The sequence below is a fragment of the Artemia sp. Qi Xiang Cuo genome, chromosome 7 (genome assembly GCF_049724085.1).
Source record: "Artemia sp. Qi Xiang Cuo chromosome 7, ASM4972408v1, whole genome shotgun sequence".
In the NCBI taxonomy this organism is placed as follows: Eukaryota; Metazoa; Arthropoda; class Branchiopoda; order Anostraca; family Artemiidae; genus Artemia; species Artemia sp. Qi Xiang Cuo.
Window position 1 is genome coordinate 54533194 of NC_142800.1, and position 10874 is coordinate 54544067.

A 10874-nucleotide genomic window follows, 5' to 3' on the forward strand; every position below is an offset into this window, starting at 1 on the left:
ACAACTAAATCGGTAGCCGATTACGTCGTTTCCGTTTTGAAATGAAATAGATTAATATGGTTTTTTATTACCTAGAATACGAACGAGAAAGATTCCAGAAAAAATTAGTTAAAAAAAAATCATAAATTAATTACTTTAAAATCTGCCAGACATTTTTGTAAGGAGCTTATCCCGAATTTAAAGACCAGTCCAATTAGAGTTTTAAAACTGGCAAATTTCCTCCTAAAAATGTAAAATTGAAGGGTTTAGATTTCAACCCTAAAAACGGAAACTGGGGGACAAATTTCAAAAGCCATCACTTTGAAACACACCTCAGATTCTTAGCACTTCATCGCCTGAATTGCTTCGTGATGAGCTGTAGCTGTTTGTCTTCGTTGATTGTTTTTTACTTTTTCAATATATCTGAATTTTATGACCTGAAGAACATTGATAAATTTAAAGCCGGGCTTCACCAGCAGAATTTCCAGAATTCAAGATACCAGACTATTGTCTGACGTCTTGCATATACCGCATCTGGAATATGGAGCCTATCCAGTAGTACATCCAAATAATCCAAAAAACTAATTTTTGAACTTGTAGGTTTCTGGAATTTTCAATCATACTATGAAAACGAAAGAAAAGAGGAAAAGAGAAAAAAAAGAAGAAAAAAGGAAAAAAGATTTTGAAAATCGTATTGATTATCCTTCTATAGTAATAATTTTTTTTTAGCATTTAGTAAAAACAGATGCGATCTAGGAAATTTTCCCTATCCGATTTAGTAAATTCTTCCAGATCAGGGTGGCAACTCTGTTTACGTCTCGTCAAAGACTAAGGTTAAGTAATCGGGCTTGTCAGATAAGTAATCTTGGAACATTACAACATACTACAAGAGCATAGGCTAGCCTCCCTTTCGGCATTCGAAACTTTGTTAAGACTCACCAAGTGTTCCTCCCCACTGTAATCTTTAGTAAAAGGCGAAAGATTAACTCGATATGAGAAGAGGCTGGAGCTATGAAAATTGCTAGAGTTGACTTGAGTATGTAAAAATAAATCCTAGTAAATCCTTATCGGTTTTTTAACAAGGTTCGAAAGCTATAAGGAATTCACTGTTCAATCAAGTAAATACGGAAAAAAAAATCACATGATGGGCAAAATCAACTCATGGGCAACTTTAATGACATGGTACAAAACCTACATCCGCAGAAAGTAACATATATATTCAGTAATCACGCTAAAAAATAATTGTAATATAACTGAGTGGTGGATCACACTGGCTGTAGCCAAAGGCCTCTATATTTAAATATTCCAAGAACCTTGGGGGCGGTGAAGGACTTTGTAGTTTGATATGTTGTCAACACACTGGATTTGATAGAATGTGTGGTGACCGTTGGCATTTCCCTCTTTCAGAATAGACTTTGTGACTGTATCTAAATTTAAGAAGTTTTATTCGAATCCTAGTTGAATTCAAAAGTTGATATTTGATAGTTAAATGGTATTTTCAAAAACAAAATGCATCAGGAATCTAAGATTGTATGATTTCAGCTTACAATTAATAAATATGTGATATAAAAGAGGCTCACATGACTAACTTTTCAGAATGTGGACAAGGGTCCGCGCGAACATAGTCCCCCACTACTAAAAATTACGCTGTTGAGTTACCCCCATTGGGGGTTATGACAGGGGTCAGCCAATCCGAGGTAAGATGATAAATCAGCATAGCATAAGTTGCTTAACACTCGACTCCTTTTGAGGAGCGCCTCTTCATCAATGAATCAAGTCTCTGAATTATTTTTGAAAGTAGCAATGCCCCATTTCATTTTCATATGCAAATGTTTTTATCGTTTGAATGCAACTTTACATTTTTGAGAAAAGAAAATCAGGGGTTTCTCACTCTGTTGTCAATATGATTGATATGTCGAAACTTTAATTTATGTGAACATAATGGACGTTTTACTGATCATGTCATTTTTTTTCTTTTAAACAACCAAAGGGGGCTTTAGCCATTACCGCTACCACTAAGAACTCATAACAGAACCAAGCCCTCTGAAGTAAGAAACAATAACTTCAAAAATTCAGTTCAAATCTTGGTTCAATTTAAATTTCAGCATTTAATAGTTGCATACTCTTTTCGAAGAAGGTGTATGGGGACTTCAATCCTGGTTGGGGATGTTAATTAAATTACGGAGAATGGTAATTGGCTTTTTTACCATTGAAATTTCGTAAATTATAAACAAATTTTCGTTTTTTCAGAGAAAAAAAAATTATTTTCAATATATCCAAGGGCTAGGGAACTACAGGTATAGTTTCCATATAAATCTGAGAAATGCATTATGAGTCATTGATTAGGGTTTATGGATCCTAGTTTCCTCTCAAAAGAAATGTACCGGTCCCGGATAAATCGCATTACCGGGCCAAAATATGTAAGGAGCGGATGAAGCCCCAACTTCTCTTCAGTTTCCAAAAATCTTTTTAGTGTTCTAGACCTAATTGTAGAAATCTTGTCAAATATTATGCTGATATGAAGAGATGCTACACTTTAATCTTAGCCAAAATGGTGAGAAACGATAACTGAACAAGGATTGTCAACAGTCTATATAAGAATGCGAGTAAGAAAATTTGTCAAAAATTTAATTTCGGTTGCAATGCACAAATGACATTCAATTAACTTATCATTTTGTCTTTAGATTTTTATAAACAGTATAAACATTTCCCATAATATCAAAGTTTATCGCAAATTTTCATGGTAAACGGAAAATTTGCAAATCAAGACTTGGAAAAAATTGTCATTCAAAAAGCCAAAATCAGACAAAGATAAAACAAAAAAAAAAAAAAAAAAAAAAAAAACGCAAAAGAAAATTAAATAATTTGAAAATGGTGTATTTTGATTTAGCTCAATTTTCCATTGAACATGTCCTGACAATTTCAACGTAGTACCCTTAGCCGTTCCTCGAGGTATCGCCCTTTTGACAAAACTGAAAGCATGAAGTGTCTCTTGTTTAGTTTAAAATCCTGCAAAAAATACCCTGAAGTTCTGTATTAACTTCTAATTTTAATTTTAAATTTTGATATTAAAAATTTCTTTAACGCTACACGTTGGCAAAGCCACGAACATCTTAACGTAGAAAAAGACATTTTCATGAAAAATAAGATTGCATCGATTTGTGACATCAGCAGTAGATTTTATTTTCAAGGATTTTATATTTGTTGGAAAAAAATAAAAATAAAAATTATTCAAGCCTCCAAACGATTTCTTCGGCATTGATTTCACCTTTACGCATAACCAACTGCACTAGGAGGCGTTGAATTTTGTTTTGAATTTTATGGTAATTAGTAAGCTATATTAAACTTGTTGATTTTAAAGTTTTATGTACCAAAGGAGTTGCAACATTTAGGTGATTAGTTTTGCTTACTGTTTTTCACGGTTTAACACTATCCTACGAAATTTGTTGACTATAAGCAATGATTTGGGACAATCCAAATAAAAAAGGAAGGCTACATACTTAGTTACATCACTTGCTAAATAATGCTATTTATTTAATAAATATTTCTGTCATTTATATAATAACAATTTCCGACAGTTTTTATTTCACATATTCTTTTTCATTGGCTAAGATAATATAATTTTAGGTCTTTTCCGTTTCTCTCTATAAGGATTTAAATTTAGGCTTTCTATTTATATGTTTGCCAAAATTTTGCAACAATTTTTTAACAAAAGTTGTACTATAATGCTTTCGATTGATGGGTAGGGAGAGAAATATTGAAATGTAAATAAGTTGTAAATCTGCATAATCTTTCAGTTTCTATATGGTTGAAGGGATTCCAGCCCCTGTTATGTTACAACCTTGAGTATAGACAAATTTGACGCAACTATTACCCCCCCACATACTCTGAAAGTTTCAACTTAACTTCCTTAACTTGTCCGTAAATATCACATATACACCCTTTTGACAGCATTGGATGCAAATAGTGTATTTTGATTTAGTTCAATTTCCAGCGTAAAAGGCATTTACCTTGATATATCCTACTTGACAATAATGCAAGTTATGTTGTGATATTATTAAATTTGCTCAAAACGTAGACACACAAACTGGATTCAAAATGAGCCGAGCAAACATTACAAGAAAAATGTCCTCTCTTCGCCAAAAACACCACTGGTGACGATCAATGGTGCCGAGCAAATACTTCATCATTTCCTTCCAATCTCGTACAGGCCCATGGGCCCCTCAGAAAGTCTACTCCCTCTGGAGAAAAATAAATTTCTGTAAAATTTAGGACGGTTCTGCAGCGTTCTCCCGCCAGACAGAGTATTGTGTCTAGAAACAATATAAGGAACCAAAGAGACTAAAATCTTTGATAGTATTAGGCTAGAAACCCATGGAATCCCCAAATGAAAGGATTTGCCCCTATAAGATCTCAAAACTCCTCATTTTAGAGGAACCTCCTAAACTGGAGTGGAAAGAGGATAATTTCTTAAGCCACATTGGCCTGACATAACATAAAGAAAGAAAAACGAGCAAAAATGGGGTTTTTAAAGGCCAAATGAAAATACTGAAAAAAGATTGGAAGGAACAAAGACTTCATCAGGTAAATGATTACTTACTTTATTTTTATTAGTATTTATCCTTTTTATTTGTCATTTACTTGATTAATTTTATAATTCCATCTTGTTATTAACAATGTAGCCAGAACACTGTATTGAAGAATAGATGGCCTTCAAGTATAATTCCAGTTTTATAGTAGAATTTGAGTATTAACCTAATAAAGAACCCTAAGCTTTGAACCGTAGAAAAGTAATAGAAAACGAAACAAAAGTCCGATAAGATGGACTCGAGCTAGAAAGACCTAGCAGAAGCAAAGTAGTACAAGGGAAGCTGCATTTCAAGATGGTAGTATGTTTTGATTTTTCAAGTGCAGAAGATCAAAGTCTTATGGAGTAATATTCTGTATGGACTTGTGCTAGTTTTGTTCAGATTTCTTGAGCAATGCTTTGCCCTTTACTATAAATTATGGGGTGCTGATGCATTATGCAGGCATCGCTATATACTTTATCAAAGAAACCCGTCAAACTGCCATTTCATTAGCAGACACTTAATAGATAAATTGATGGCAAAGCGTGGTTTCTCAATTTTTAAGCGATATTGTTCTTTGGGGTCTAGGAGGGAGAAAGGTACCTAGGTTAGGCTATGTATTTAGTATGCTTTACCCCCACGCCTTCCTAATGAGTAAATATATAGCCCAAAATTGTTTCTAAACTAATATATATTCATCCTATTTTATTTTTTTAGCATTAACCAAACTTGACTTCTTCGTGGTGCCCGAATAATATACCAGTACTAAAGACGCGGCTAACCTGTAAGAATAACAAATCCAGCAGTAGTTACTTTTTAAGACAAAACAAAATAGGGTTAAATGTAGCTTGAACTTGGCTTGCTTTTACACCATCTAAGGGCTTAAGAAATAAACACAAGAATTGTTTCCTTCCTATCTCGTACAGGCCCATGGACCCCTCAAAAAGTCTACTCCCTCTGGAGAAAAATAAATTTCTGTAAAATTTAGGACGGTTCTGCATCAAGGCCTACTATACAAACAAGGGCCAGCCCTGACCACACCAATTCCTTGTATCAAAATATCTTACGGAATGCACTTTAATCATCAACTAAATGAATTAATTCTTCGTTGACAGATTCTAATATATGGGCCAAGGAATCATTAGTTAAGCTGTCAGAATGCCATACTTCAGACTCCCCGAATGTATCACCGATGATACAACTCTGATATGGTAAATGACAGGGTTTTTGTGTTATTTGCATTTAGGCGCCAGGCACCTCCTTCCTCCCAGGCTGTTTTCTCTCGATTCTCATTCTGCCTTCCCATGGAGAATTCTTCCCATGGAGCCTTTTGATTCTCTTTTCCCTTCAATCAGAGCCTTGTCTTTTGAATCGCGTTCTCCCGCCAGACAGAACATTGTGTCTAGAAACAAGATAAGCAACCAAACAGGCTAAATCTTTGGTATTATTAGGCTAAAAATCCCATGGAAATCCCCAGATGAATGGATTTGTCTCTATATGATCTCAAAACTTTTCATTCTAGAGGAACCTCCTAAACTGGAATGGAAAGAGGCTAATTTCTTAAGCCACATTGGCCTGACATAACACAAAGAGAGAAAAACGATCACAAATGAGGTTTTTAAAGGCAATATGAAAATTCTGACAAAATAAAATAAAGCGAAAATTTCAAAGGGACAGATGCCTCTCATATTCAGTGTGAAACAAATAAATATAATGAATGCGAGTGCCGAAGAACGAGCCAACAAATAAAACGCGGAAAGTCAATGTGAATGTTAAAAAAAAACAAAGAAAAATTAAAAGATGAACAAAAATCAAAAAAAGCCAAAAAACTGTAGGAATTGAAACAAAATACCTAACAACAATAACAATGTCCGGGATTTGCAGAGAAATTGAAAATTGAACCACCATCAACGGATACTAGCGAATAATTCACATTGACTTTCCGCGTTTTATTTTTTGGTTTGTTCTTCGGCCACTCGCATTGATTATATTTTTCCGCTTCACTTTTTTGCGTTTTTTCAGTATTTTCATTTGGCCTTTAAAAACCCCATGTTTACTTTTTTTTTTTTTTACGGATCAGAAATACTGTGACTAGACAAAGGAGGAAAGAGGGCCCTAAAAGAATAGAGACTCAAGAGTGTCTAGGACTCGGCTTGTTATTGCGCCAAGCCAAGAGTGCCTTTGAGCATCCTTTAACCGCTTAAAATTAGCTTCCCCAGTTGTAATTTGCAAAAGATAACAACAAATACTTAGTCGGTAACTTGTCAACTGAAAAGCTATATGAAACTAGGAAAATAACAGCTATAATCATGCCTACTTCGCTATAAGCAAAGTTTATTTAGAAACTGCTGGAAATTGTGCCACATTTCCCAATTACTGTCCCTTTTTGCTATCTGCCCATAATTTCACAATTTGTTTTTCATTTTTGAAAAGATTGTATTTTTGTTCATGTTAGACTTTAAGTACCTTCAAATTTTCAAGGTTACTTGTCGGACCACCACTGAAGCGCATTTCACCAAGCAGTAATTTTATTGACATGTCACGTCTATTATGTCTCATGATTCACTAGAGCTAAGCATTAGGGGTAGTAAGATAAGTAATCTTGGAACATTAGAACACATTACAAAAAGAGTGACTAGTCCACCTTTCGGCATTCAGAAATTTGTTAAGAAACATCAAGTGCCCCTCCCCACGGTAATCTTTAGTAAAAGGCCAAAGATTAACTCGATATGAGGAGAGGCCAGAGCTATGATAAATTGCTAGAGTTGACTTGAGTATATAACAATAAATCCTTATTGTTTTTTTAACAAGGTTCAAAAGCTATAAGGAATTCAATGTTCAATCAACTGAATGGGGTCAAAAAAATCACATAATGAGAAAACATATTGAATCAGCAACAACTCATGGGCAACTTATATGACATGGTTTAAAACCTATATCAGCAGAAAATAACATAAATATTCAGTAATCAGGCTCAAAAATAAATGTAATGTAATTGAGTGGTGGATCACAAGGGCTGCAGACAAAGGCCTCGATATTTAAATATTCCAAGAGCCTTGGGGGTAGTGAAAGAATTTTTAGTTTGATATTTTGTCAACGCACTGGACTTGATAAAATGTGTGGGGACCGAGGGCATTTGACTTTTTAAGACTAGACTTTGTGAATTAATCTAAATTTCAGCAATTTGATTCGATTCCTAGTTCACTTTAAAATTCAGCATTTAATAATTACAGAGTATTTTCAAAAACAAAATGCATCAGCAATCTATGATTGTATGATTTTAGCTTACAATCAGGGTATGGCAACCTGAGGGTTGCCATACTAAGTCAGAGAGGAAAAATTTACTAGATCGCATTTGTTTTACTAAATTCTCAAAAAAAATTTTGGCGCGTGCGGCTATGCTGCACGCGCACCATCGAACGAAAATATTTACTAAAGGTAGATAATTAATATGATTTTCAAAATCTTTTTTTTTTCTTCTTTTCCTTTTTCTTTCGTTTTCATAGTATGATTAAAAATTCCGGTGACCTACAAGTTCAAAAATCCTTTTTTGTAAAAACAGATGCGATTTAGTAAAAACAGATGCGATCTATATATATATATATATATATATATATATATATATATATATATATATATATATATATATATATATATATATATATATATATATATATATATATATATATATATATATATATGTGTGTGTGTGTGTGTGTGTGTGTGTATATATATATATATATATATATATATATATATATATATATATATATATATATATATATATATATATATATATATATATATATATATATATATATATAGCCGCATAGCCGCACGCACAAATTTTTTTTTGAGCATTTAGTAAAAACAGATGCGATCTAGTAAATTTTTCCTCTCCGTCTTAGTGAATTCTTCCAGATCAGGGTGGCAACCCTGATTGTAAGCTAAAATCATACAATCATAGATTGCTGATGCATTTTGTTTTTGAAAATACTCTGTAATTATTAAATACTGATTTTTAAATTGAACTGGGAATCGAATCAAATTGCTGAAATTTAGATAAAGTCACAAAGTCTAGCCCTAAAAAGTGAAATGCCCTCGGTCACCACACATTCCATCAAGTCAAGTGCGTTGAAAACATATCAAACTACAAAGTCCTTCACTGCCCCCAAGGTTATTTAATTGTTTAAAAATGGAGGCATTGGGCAGCAGCCAGGGTGATCCAGCACTCAGTTACATTACAATTATTTATGAGCCTAACTAATGAATATAAATATTACTATCTGCAGATGTAGTTTCTGTGACATGTCATATAAGTTGCCCATGAGTTGTTGCTTATTCAATAGGTTTTCTCATTATGCGATTTTTTGCCAGCATTCATTTGATTGAACATTGAATTCCTTATAGCTTTCGAACCTTGTTAAAAAACCAATAAGGATTTATTGTTATATACTCAAGTCAACTCTAGCAATTTTCTTGGCTGTGGCCTCTCCTCATGTCGAGTTTAACTTTAGTATTTTACTAAAGATTATGGTGGGCAAGGGCACTTGTTGTTTCTTAACAAATTTCTGGATGCCGAAAGTTGGACTAGTAACTGCTTTTGTAATATGTTCTAACGTTCGAAGATATCTTACTAGCACGACTACTTAGCCTTAGACGAGATGTAAAAGACATTACAGGTGAATAGGACTACTACTTCGTTAAATCCTCTTGATTAGCGTTCAGATGAGTAACCCAGGAAAATGGAGGGTAATTGAAGGCATACATGAACAAAAACTTAATCTTTTCAAAAATGAAAAACAAATTGTGAAATTATGGGCAGATAGCAAAAAAGTACAGTAATTGTGAAATATGGCAAAATATCTAGGGGTTTCTAAATAAGGTATGTTTGGCACGTGATAGGCATGATTATTGTTGCTATTCGCCTAGTTTCATATTGCTTTTTAGTTTTTGACCAGTTACAGAACAGATCTTTGTTATTATCTTTTGCAGAAAATGTATTGCGAAGCTATTAGTATGTAATTATGGGATAGTCAACGACATTCTTGACTAGGTGCAATAACAAGCCAAGTCATAGACGCTCTTGTCTTCCCATTTTCGTAGCGTCCTCGGTAATCCTCTATCGAAGCCAAGTACTTCCGTTCCAGAAAAAAAGATAAACGAACAAAAATGGGGTTTTTAAAGGCCAAATGAAAATACTGAAAAAACACAACAAAGCGAAACGAAAAAATATAATCAATGCGAGTAGCCGAAGAACAAACCAAAAAATAAAACGCGGAAATTAATGTGAATTATTCGCTAGTATCCGTCGATGGCGGTTCAATTTTCAATTTCTTCGCAAATCCCGGACATTGGTGAAATCCCGGATATATATATATATATATATATATATATATATATATATATATATATATATATATATATATATATATATATATATATATATATATATATATATATATATATATATATATATATATATATATATATATATATATATATATATATATATATATATATATATATTATATATATATATATATATATATATATATATATAATGTTAAATTTCTACTTACTTTTAATTTCTCTCAGCAGGCACCTTTTTACTCAATAAAAATTTTCAAACTGAGGAGATTCACCTAATCACCTTGGGTGGTTGGCTTTTGTTTTGATTCCAATAGATTCCCAATCATCACAAATCCAAGTGCCATTATAGCTTCATTTTTAGTTGGTAAGATTTGATACACAGAAAGCTGATTTTTTCGACCTTTAGACGCCGGAAGTGAAGTGTTTGTTTATGAAAATAGGTGACTGCTTGTCTATCTCTGAGACAGACAAGCGAAATTGTAAATTGTAAAACAGACAAGCAAAAATTGTAAATTGTAGTAGTAATCAACCTTATACTTTGCGTGCGCCCCTGTACCAAACAGGTTTCTGGTGGGTACGATCTGGTTTGGTGGGTACAATCTGGTTTGGTGGGTATAATCTGGTTTGGTGGGTATAATCTGGTTTGGTGGGTACAGTCTGGTTTGGTGGGTATAGTCTGGTTTGATGGGTATAGTCTGGTTTGGTTTTTCAAAGAGAGTGACTATCCCCATGCATATAGGTAATACTTCTACAGGGCATTATGACAAGTTTCTGGGTCAACTCTAGTTTGAGGGTCGATAAAGTGAAATTATGTCACTATTCTAGCTTTTCTACACCAGAATTGCCTATAACTTAATATATTCGAATATTTTTTGATAACTTGATAGGTGATTTGAATAAAAGGAATTCAAATATTTTGCCTATGAAATAGAAGCTAACTCAATTTGCGAAAAG

General features: G+C 33.3%; 3 non-coding genes across 3 annotated transcripts; all 3 read right to left on the reverse strand.

Annotated features, from left to right (window-relative positions):
* Positions 1–879: 879 nt before the first annotated feature.
* LOC148950438 (U5 spliceosomal RNA) lies at positions 880–991 on the reverse strand. The gene has a single exon (XR_016142013.1). It is a non-coding gene; the product is annotated as a U5 spliceosomal RNA (small nuclear RNA).
* A 1361-nt stretch (positions 992–2352) lies between these two features.
* LOC148950439 (U2 spliceosomal RNA) lies at positions 2353–2545 on the reverse strand. Its single transcript, XR_016142025.1, has one exon. It is a non-coding gene; the product is annotated as a U2 spliceosomal RNA (small nuclear RNA).
* A 4639-nt stretch (positions 2546–7184) lies between these two features.
* Positions 7185–7296, reverse strand: LOC148950440 (U5 spliceosomal RNA). The gene has a single exon (XR_016142065.1). It is a non-coding gene; the product is annotated as a U5 spliceosomal RNA (small nuclear RNA).
* Between the last annotated feature and the right edge of the window lie 3578 nt (positions 7297–10874).